Source organism: Hoplias malabaricus, chromosome 18, assembly GCF_029633855.1.
Source record: "Hoplias malabaricus isolate fHopMal1 chromosome 18, fHopMal1.hap1, whole genome shotgun sequence".
Classification (NCBI taxonomy): domain Eukaryota; kingdom Metazoa; phylum Chordata; class Actinopteri; order Characiformes; family Erythrinidae; genus Hoplias; species Hoplias malabaricus.
The window spans coordinates 17,277,785-17,289,688 of NC_089817.1; positions in this window are offsets into that span (position 1 = coordinate 17,277,785).

Genomic DNA, 11,904 nt, shown 5'->3' on the forward strand with positions numbered 1-11,904 from the left:
TTTCCAGAAAATTTATATTTTTTAAACAAAATGTTTGCTGTTGCTAATTACCATAAACCATTATTTATCCTTTAAAAGTGCAAAGAAAAGATGCCTAGTGTTCTCACTCTACACAATTAAAAACATTTAGAATTAACTGCTTTAAACACATTCAGAAAAGTTGGGAAAGGGACAAATAAAAAGTTACATAATAAAAAAAAATAAAAAATAAAAAAACCCTTTAAATAAACTGACATCCACCAAAAGCTCAATCAATGAAAGCAAAGGTGAGTTGTGCCAGATTTGCTAAGTGAGTTGTCATAAATCCTCAATTCCAGAAGGATAATTTCTTAAGGTTGCAAAGAATGTAGGTTGTTCAGCATCTAATGTACATAATACTGAGAAAACATTCAAGAAATCCAGAGAAATCTGTGTAGGTCAAAGCTGGAAACCACTGTTGATTTTGTGTGACATTCAAGCCCTCAGATTTCATGGCATGAGAAATCATTGTGCTACTGTGATAATAGTAGCCATATGGGTTGAGGGTACTTCAGAAAATTGTTGTCACTTGTGACTGCTGCTGCATCAAGAAAAGCAACTTGAAGCTGTAAAGAAAAAAGTCATACATCAGTTCTATGCAGAAACACCACTGAGTTCTCTGGGCCATTTCATCTCACATAATCCGAAAGACAATGGAAACATGGGCTGTGGTCAGATAAGTCCACTTTTCAGCTTGTTCTCATTGCATTCTTGTGCCAAAGATGAAAGGGACTTTCCAGACTATTATCAGCACAAGGTGCTAAAGCCAACATCTGTCATGGTATGGTGTGGAGCGCATCAATGCCCACAGCACGTATGACTTGCATATGTGTGAAGTGACTGCACATATGCGGTTGTCAGGGATCACGGGGCGGACTGACGGAGGCGGACACACTCGCTAAAACACAACAAACTTTTAATTAAACAAAACAGAACCATACAAAACAGACTACAAAATGAAACAATGACAAAGGAAATGAAACGACGACATGAATCGACGACGTGGTAAACAATGACGGGGAAACTACAGAGACAGACAGACTTGAAAACATGACAGACTTGAAACAGTACAAAGGAGAAACAACACGACTGGGAAAGATCAAAACAAAGGTGAAATGTCCGACAAACAGGAGAGATACAAGGGAACTTAAATACAAGACACAGACAAGATACACCTGGACAGATAACGAGGGGGCAGGGTAACAGATGAGACACAGACGAGGAGGCAGAACAAAGGCGGGACTAGGATAACAACAAACAGAGCCATGTGCTGATAGAGCACATGGCCGGAAAAACAGACATGACAAGACGAGGGCGTGACAGCGGTCTTCAGTTTAATGTCCTTTCTTGAGGAGTCCATGGTTATTTCAGTAAGACAATGGCAAGTACCATGCTGCATTCATATCATTCTATATGTTCAAATAATTATATAAACATATGCTATTCATTTCTTATAGTACCAAGTAACTGAACAAATAATTCAGCACTTATCATCATTGAAATACACATACACACACACACACACACACTGAACAATAAGTGGATTAGGAACACGTACCTTGTTCACACACTACCACAGCACCACTAACACTGCAGCACTGAGAATGATCCACCAACTAAGTTATACATTCTGTGTGGTGGTCCTGAGTGGGTCCTGACCATTCAAGAACAAGATAAAATGGGGATAGGAAAGTATGCAGAGCAACCGGTGGACTACAGTCTGCAAAATTGTTGAATATTCATTACATTTCTATTTTCTAATTCATTAAGGGGTGGCACGTTGGCATAGCAGGTAGTGTTGTTGTCACACAGCTCACGAATCTCCAAAAAACAACACAACTGTCTTGTCTCAATCGAAGCGATCCCACTCACGTAGCTATACTTAAACACAAAAGACACATTAACATCCCCAAGACGCATTGTGACTGGGTTCACGTGGATTTCCTGCAGAGATGAGAAAACCAAACATGATCCAATGAACAATGTATGAATGAATGAAATAATGATTCATTATGTATATCGTATAGTTTATAATCACTAAGCAAGCTCTCTGTTTTGCACCTGAGGAAAAATTACAGAATGGGCCCTGCAAACAGTTGGGAACATTATTCTGGAGGAGGGCACAACAACATTCCACAACTTCAAACTTTCTGAAGGTTAAAGTTAGGGTTAGTGTTAGGTTTAGTGCAAAGATTAGGTTCAGTGTTAGGGCTTTGGTTTATACACAACGTATATGAATCCTGGGAATGCTTATTTAGTTTTATACGAAGTCACAATGAAAACAGTCTGACTCAGTGCCAAGTGTCAGCTAGAGGGATATAAATCCTTTAGGGCTGTGAAAATGCATTCTTCATTATGCCTGAGATAGGAAATGATAATTATGGGAAACCTTCTCATTATTATGACTTACTAAACAGCTATGTATATATTTTGTCAAGTGTCTGAAAAAGGCTTCCATAATCAGGAGCTGCAGGATTGATTGAAGGTCTAGTGCAGCAAGAGCCTCTTAAACAAACACAATTAGTGCCGTCATGCATTAAACCACTGAGGCTCCTTAAAACACTCAGAGCTCCAGTGCTGAGCAAAAATCAATACACAATGAAATGGCATGCAATGGAGCAGGGTTTAAATCATGCGAGAGCAGGAGGTATCTGAAGATGGAGCTGATATGAAATATTTATTGACTGACACACTGACCTTTTTGTGACTGCTGTCCAGTCTACCACAAGATGCAGTGTTTGAACTGAGCATGTCTTAGACCTCTTTAATTAGGATGAGACCCTCAGAGTTCATGAAAGTCAACAGAGAGAATATAGCAATTAGACCATTTTTAAAGTAAGACATTTCTGGCTCTTGAATACTACATTGTCAGTAAACAGTTAAAAAAAGGGACTCGGTCCCATACACTAGGCTTTCTCTCTCTCTCTCTGAAAACAATGAGACACAAGCAGTGGGCTTGTGGGCTAGGCCTCTTGTGATGCCTCACGTCAGACCAGTTCCCACCTTTTGCTGTCTGTGTGGTGGTACCCTCAAGGGTACATATTATTAGGGAATATAATTGTACCTTATTCTATTATAACTATGGGTTGAAACACTCAGTTTAATCTCCATGACTTATAATGTTTTATTTTACACAGTTCTTTAATGAAATGTTACAAATATCTATCTCTCCTCCTGGCTTTTCCAATTTAATGACTGCCTACTATGTCATAGTGGGTAATACCAAAGATCTGTATGCAGAAGACTTAGTTTTAATACTCAGCATGCTGTACCTTGTTTAAATACTCAGCATGCTGTACCAAAAAGAGTCATTGGGCAAGACTCCTAACACTACATTTTCCTGTAACTTTAACATGATTAGAACTGTAAGTTGCTCTGGATAAGAACATGTGACACATTGCTAATAAAGATTAATGGGTGCACTGCAGTGACTAAATTTGTGGGAAAACTTAGTAATAATGGAAAAAATTAATTAGACAAACGCAGCATTACACAACATTTCAATGCAAATGAAATTGTATTGTCCATCTGCACCTCATTGTCCATCAATCAAGAAGCAGCTAATAATAATTTCATAGTGAATGGGAGGAGCTAAAGTGAATTTGTCCAAAGGTTTGTAACTAATCCAAGAGCTTCTCGGCATTGATTTACACTAGAAAGTGGAACATTGTGTGAGTATTTAATTGCTCTGAGCCTTAGATCTGGATCACAGACATCATGTCAGCTCACACCAAAGATTAAACGTAACTCCATCACACAAACGAACACAGTTTCAATGCTACACAGCCCATTTTATGAACATTTACACATTATTATCAGGTATAGATTGCATATCATTAATCTCCAATTAAAAACATGCATCTCCATTTTTGGAGATTTGTAGTTTACTAAATGATTTGAACACATCAGCCGCCCTTCACATTGCATGAAATTTTCATGATGAATTGACCAATAGAAGTGCTCCAAAATTACTTGGAATACTGTATTTTGTACATTGACTTCTACTGAAAGTTAAGAAGATTTTTTTCCTTCTCCTGTAAAGTTACTATTTTGGTAGATACATGCTTTTCATTAGAGAGTGATGTTATGTGTTAAAGGCACAGCTCCATCTCATTCTCATTCCATTCTATGAAACACACAGTTCCACGATTTAATTAATTACTCTTCTTTTATGTCCTTTGTCATTATCTGCTTACCACCAAGCTACCAAAGCATTGGCATTTTAATCAGTCCCGATTCATCCTGAAATCCCATTGCAGAGGCAGGACTTTAAAGGGATTGGGAGTGTGTATCCAACCCCTGTAGCCGGTATGAAAACCTACAGCTGAAACCTCCATAACACCATCCACACAAAGGCCTGGGCTCTCTGTTCTCTATAATAAAGTGCAGATATGTGCAGGATCCACACAATATCTACCTGTCAGAAGACAGCCTACGTCCCATGGAGGCCCACTCCCTCTGTAACAGGGTTTCTCCTAGAGTCAGATCCGTCTTTTCTCATAATTAGAACATAGTTAACAGTGACTGTTCCAGCCAAACCTCTTGGCGGGGCTCCAGGGATCCGTACAGGGTTGTGCCCAAAATTAATCAGTGCCATATTCACTATATATTTCACTACGTATTGGGCAATATAAGGAATAGAGTAGGGGGCCATTTAGAACACGCCTCACCTTGTATATGACAAAAGTATGTTGGAGTCCTGCTGGAACCCATTGAGAATGTACTGAAGTCTCTGCAGCTCCGCAGCAAAAAAGGAGCCTTAACATGAGAGGTTAAGAGTGGTGTCTGGGGCAGTTTTCCTCCATCTTGACATTGCCCAAAAAAGAGGCGGGACTGTACGGAACAAAACTTAGGCTGATTGGACTTTGATATTTAGAGGCGGGACAAATCATCTGGCAGAGCTTGGTTAATACAGAGCCATGGGTTTTTACTGTAGTTGAATGAAAGAAAAAATGTTTTCCCTTTCCCTTTAAGTAGTGCATCACACCAATGCCCTAAGGAACAAACCACCCCTAATAGTAAGACATTATTATGATGTTTTAGTCATAAAATGAGCATCCTTCTCATTATTATCAAACTCCAAGAGATAATTATTTAACACCAGGTTGCAATTCTTAATTATAAATAACTTTTTATTAAAAATGATGAGATATTTATTATGAATTACTAAGACATTATATAACATATTCAGTCACAATTATGGGAAAACGTTGTTGTGGGATCTTAAGTGATTATTATGAAGTGCTAAGTCATTTTTATATGATACTTAGTCATTATTGTTAGATAGCAGGCTGTGGTTATGGAAAACTTTGTAATCATTATTAATCATCATTACTTAACTCTTTATTGTAATACACTTAGTCACAATTATGGGTACTTCTGTCATTATTATGACCGACCTTACAACTATATCATATTTTCAAATGGCAGAACCACACATTCCTGGAGGATCTCTACAATACCGGCCTGTCAGGAGAGAGGACACGTTCCAGGGAGTTCCACTACTTTTGGATCAGGGGTGCTCAACCTTATTGGAGACAGACGAATCTACTTTCCTCAAGGCCTGTGGTTTGAAACTCTGCTCAGTGATCTATACTTGAAATTGAATATAAAAAGCTTGTCAATTTGCCATGGAGATGTGGTCGAAGATGAAGGGGCTGAAGTGGGAGAGGGGGATAGAGAGAGAGAGAGAGAGAGAGAGAAAGAGAGAGAGAGAGAGAGAGAGAGACCCTCATCAGAGACAAGCGACAAGCAGCATGATATAATTACAGTCTGTGAGTGTGCTGACATCTAAATGGCATTAAAATAGTAAACTGTAAGAAGTTTGGATGAGGATGTTCGAAAGGAGAGCAGGAGTTAAAAAGAGCAACATGAACCCACAGAAAATAGAGATGATAGAATATACAAAAAAAGTCATTGAACATGTACACTGAAAGAAAGTGCTTGGTGATAAATGGACAAAAGTACTTAGGGTAAAACAGCATCAACAGGCACTTTAAATACTTAAGAGGTTTTTTAACCCATAAGTTTCCTAACTGCAATGCAAACTGACAAAAAACAGACTGTTGTGCGTAATGTATGGAACAGGCTATTATTACATTAGTGCTACAACAAAAACAGACCTGACTGAAACTAAGATTTATGTTTAGAACTATATTTTAAATGTGTAATGCTGCATTGTTTTTTCATTCAGTTGATTTTATCTTGACCATTGTTGTCACAGCATTCAGCGTAGACTACTTGCCAGGCTGTTTTCCACAGAACTGATCAGAATCGTGCTCAGAAATGTGTACACACTGCCAGATTACCATAATATGCAAGTAATCAAGTGCAGAGAACCAATAAAATGCAACTGACAGAACCTCAATATGTGTGGGCACTTTAGTGTATAAAAAATACAAGATGGTTGATAAAAAAAATAGTAATTAATCTAAAAAAAAATAAATAAACATATATATATATATATATATATATATATATATATATATATATATATATATTATTATTATTATTATTATTGGCGACACAGTGCAGCATGTAGTGTCGCAGTCACACAACTCCAGGGACTGTCTGGAAGGAGATTGGTGTGTTCTCCCCATGTCTGTGTGGGTTACCTCCGGGTGCTCTGGTTTCCTCCCACAGTCCAGAAACAAACATTGGTAGTTGGATTGGTGACTCAAAAGTGTCCATAGGTGCGAGTGAATGTGTGAGCATGTGTCACCCTGCAAAAGACTGGCACAGTGTTTTAACATATTCTTGCTCCCAGTGATTCCGGCTAGGCTTCAGACCCACCGTGACCCTCAACAGGATAAGCAGTTACAGACTATGAAAGAATGATTATTATTACATTTTGTAAACTGCAAGAAGCTCTTATTTTGTTGAGAGCAGTAGTCAATAGCCCAGTCCTGCAGTAGGAAATGCTAAGTTTACTGTGGTGTGGAACACCAGGCCAAAGCTGCTCTGTAATTATAGCAAAGGCACAAACAGCTCTTGCTCTGCTCCAGCGTCACCTATATACAAATACGTCTGCAAGAAATAACATGTGGAGAGAGAGAGTGTTATATGGGAGTAGTGTGAAGGAGGGAAAAAAAACATGCTTTGACTACTGAGAAAGTAAAAAAGAGCAGGTGGAACCACTTACAGAATGAATGAAAAAGAAATAAGGATTTTTCAGCATTATGTCCTTGGCCTAGTGTTACTCTAGAAGTCAATGATGTCTTTTGTCTTCTTCAAGGAGCAACACTTTTTGTCCAGTGATTCAATATCACATTATGAAAGAGCCATTATACTGACACCTGAAGGTTCTGAAGGTATCAGAGATTCAGTACAAAACCTATTTTAAACGTGGCCTTACTGATCCTAATGGATCAGTTTCTATGGAGAATCAAATACGCCATTTAGGAACTATGAAGCAATCTGATTCTTCATCTAACTTGCTCTTTATAAATATTAATAATAATCATTTAAAAAGATAATAATAATCATGTTTTTAAATACTGGAGCTGCCTGAAGTGTAGACTTCTCTCAGAACTGAGCAAATATAGAGTGTATTTGCGGAGCAGTCCTAGCACATACTATATCAGCTTTGAGGAGCACAGTGGCCCTCCCAGTGCATTCAGTTTGTGTCAGCACCTTTTATTGCTGCTGCAGATTTGACACTGAGCCATTATACTCCCTAGAAGCCAGAAATTGTAAAAACACACACTGCTTCTGATACAACGCTAAGACTGATCTGCTGTTTTCTGAAGTTGAAATAACCAGAAAATGTTGGTTTTAACAGTTGATTAACTTAAAGCTGCACTACATAATATTTTGAGACCTCTCTGGTGGGAAAGTGTAATTGCATGCAACATATGAATAAACTTCAAGCCACTTCCCCAAGCGGCTGAATCGGATAACTGAACTTTCAGATGGGTTAAAGTGGTGTTTGGGATTCAGAACTATTCACCCACATCATGATCTCACTTCATTAATTTTCTTGTGGCTGAATACCATCAAATCATCACAGAAATTGACAAAAGTTGGCTGATAAATGCTTCAAGCTTAAAATGGTTATATACTACACCAAATTTTTATTTAAAACAAAAGCAAGGAATAATGAACAATATGCATCTTTTTATTTCAAAATAGAGGCAAAATCCTCTGAATGCAAGAATGTCTTCTGAGGGAATGCACAATGACAGTGAAGGAAAGATTGGAGTGATCCGGATCTCTCTGTCCATAGAGATAACATCATAGCCACAGTGACGGGATGTCGTGATGCATGGAAACTGCCTGAAATGAGCTCTTCGTGTGTCTCTTTCCCAGGCTCCCCTGGGTTTGAAGTGCAGGAGTGTTACAGCCCAAGCGTGTGATAAATCAGATGAAGAGGGGCGGTGGGCTTCTCTGGTTTCCACTCTGTGGCACCATGGGTCTGACTCGGCATCATCTTCACCATCAGAGCACAGTGGGGGACTACTATTTTTCCCTTTTGTTTTTTTTCTCTCTCTCTCTCTCTCTCTCTCTCTCTCTGCTTCTCTGTATTTCTCTCTCCACTTGTGGTGGACCATCCCCTCCCCCAGATAGCTTTCACGCTTTCACACTGTGGGGCATGAACAGCAGGCGGTCTCTGAACAAACACTGGGGCACATCACAAAGCGGCACATCTGGGCTTGGTTGGGCACAGCTGTTGGTGCATGTGCCCACACCCCACACACCACGCTGGGGCTGGGAGCGGATGCAGGGGAGTCTGTGTCATGAAAGCTACAAATGGGTTTACATAGGCATGTTCTGAGTCACATGACTTAATAAATCCCTCCGAAAGTGATGAAAAACTGCTGAGTCCAACGGTGAAAGTTAAGTGAAGCTTTGAACATTTGGAGCATTTTGCAAAAAACAAAACAAAATAAAACAAAAATAAAAACGGTAGAATAAACTAAACTTATATACAAGTAAAATAATGAAAAGCATAGGATAATAAAGAAAACAAAGAAACTGAAGTTTATGGTTTGTTCAAGATTAAATCAGTATCAACTGCAATATCAGTGAGCAAATTGACTCCACCCTTGTATAAAATATTTGCTAGCATGGGCCACGCCTGGAGAGGAGCTTGTGTGGTGGGGCAGTTCTGGGCAGCTTGGAAGTGTGAGCCTGTTGGGGGGCAGGGGGCGGGCTTAAGTGGTTGAAGAGAAGAAGGAGGGAGACAGGGTGATGGTGAGTGTGATGTTGAGGGTTAAAAATAGAGTGAAGGAGAGATCATTGGGATATTATATATATATATATATATATATATATATATATATATAAACATTCTCAAATACAGCAGGCATCATCCTTCGCATATCATATAATTCCAGGATTATGTTAAGGGGTCAACCATTGGGTTACCAATGCAATTTTAAGGGTCCAAATTCCATACGCCCCCCCAAAATACACATACACAGACATTACTTCAACCATGATTTCAAACAACATTTAACACATCACTAATACACACACCCTATGTATATAAAGTTAACACAATGAAAGGGAGAGGGAAGAAACAATGAAGGAACCCAAGAGAGTCCAAGATTCAAAAAAGGAACACATTCTCCTCTGATCAAAGTTGGATAATGGACTTATGTGGGATAATTAAGACAAGGGCTTTCATCGTTTATTCTAAATCCAAAATTGTAAGTGCACTGTGACTAAAACCCCTTGATTAATGACATGTCATTTCTCTATAGTCCATAGGGCTGTCCTGAAGAGTACTCTAAAAGCTTTTAATATTCATTCTCATAATCACCCTTGTAGGCAATGATATTTATATTTTCTACTTGACCACAAATTTATAGGGCCTGTATTGTGGAAAATGTAATTTTCCTACTTTTTATACTAATATAAGCATGGTTAAAGTTTCCAAACGTGCTATTCACTCTTCAAAGCATTAGGTCCATGGAAACTAAGTATACATAAACATATTTTGTGTTTAAATCTGTGTTTTAATGATATCCTGAAAACAGTAGAAATTCTATAAGACATGTTAAAGAGGACATCTACCATTGTATGGAAATGCAGGTTTGTTTACGTTCATTACGTTAACGTACGTTACGTTAGAAGCTCTGCGTCTCTTATGTTGGAATGTTATGTTTGAGGGGGAAAAGCATGTATTGTACTTGGCTGAGGTTTAAATGTCTGAATTTTATTCACTGTTTGCATTACCATAGAAACTCTTTTGTAACTCAAATTGTTTAGTTTAGCAGCACTTTGGTAATGCAGTTGACCGTCTCCAGAATTTAGAGACATTTCCACCTTAAGTAATCCAAAATGGCAAAAACAAGTCAATATTACCCACCTATGGAGCAGGAATATAACAATATCCTCAGCTCAGTTTGTGGTTTTCAACGTTTGGCGTTCTCTCATTTTCTAAAACAATTCTGGTAACACTTTACAATACGGGTGCACAAATAAGGATATATTAATACGTCATGAATTATCTCTTCATAGTATATTAATACATACATTAATGCTTAATATATCAGGAACTAACAAAGGATATACATTAATGACCACATTACTCATACATACATTGCCATTAGCAAGGGTAAACATTAAGTATCAACATCTTGTTAATTCAATCTCTTAATTAACACTATGACTTGCCTTATTAATTAACACCCTTTACATATTGGATCTATTTGGATACTGTGTGTTACATATCTTTGTGCATTGATGTAGGCAAAATTATAGGCAGGGACATAAGCAGTGATGAAGTGATTATTATGAGTTTATTACGAGTTTTGTAATTACTTATATAAAGTCACTTCACTTTAGGGTTGTTATTGGCCACAATAATTAATTAAATAATTAAATTAACCCACAAAGGTGTTAATTAATAAGGCAAGTCATAGTGATAATTAAGAGATTAAATTAACAAGATGTTGATACTTAATGTTTACCCTTGCTAATGGCGATTTATGTATGATGCCCATGGAGAGATGGTAATAATCAGTGTAAATAAGCATAAAGGGTGCAAAAAGCTTATGAATGTAAACAAAGGAAATGTGACAACTGCTGGACATAACCAGTGTAGACTTATGTAATAATATAAAAATATGACTGGTCCATTCATTAATACCGGTGTTTAAAATGTAAAATAAGTGAAAATGCTAAGCATATGTTGCCTTTTCTAAGATAATAGCACATCACTGTGGACTGTTCATACTGCAGCTGACAGCATCCAGACTGCCTCTTTTCTGGTCATTAAATTTGATTTCACAGTTGTTAGATTACATTCATGCTACACAGAGCTCACAGCAGTGAGTAACAGGCTGAAACTCAGAGTACCTCTAAATGTCATTAAAATGTATACTGTATGTAGGAGTAAATGGCTGTTACATCGTTTCTATTCCTTACAATTTCAGGGAGCATCAGTATGGCTGTAGTGAATGACTATTTCCTCCATAGGATTGTTCCGCAAACTAATATAGTCTTTAATAAAGTCTCAGTGCCGCACTCTGAAAGTAAAAAAGGCACTCAGATTAAGCTCATAGTCTATAGACACTTGTGTGTCTATAACTTAATGCACTTATTTTAGACAGGAACATCTATACTTTAGGGACAAGTGAGAACCAATAAATCAATTGCAATTAAGATTGGTTAAGATTTTCAATATAGTTTTGACATACCTAATTTATATATATTCACGTATTCAGCCTACAGCGAGTTTGTAAAAGAGTGTTTGTCAATGGTCTTTTTTTTACACTTCCCTCACTGTAGGTGACTTTGAAATTGTACGTATTAAAATGAGCATTCTGACCTGTCTGTGGCTGCACAGATTCATATACATTAGGATATGATATGAATCTTAGTGATATATTCTTCATATTATTATAATAAAGAACTTGTGCCCTGTGACTTGTGCCACAG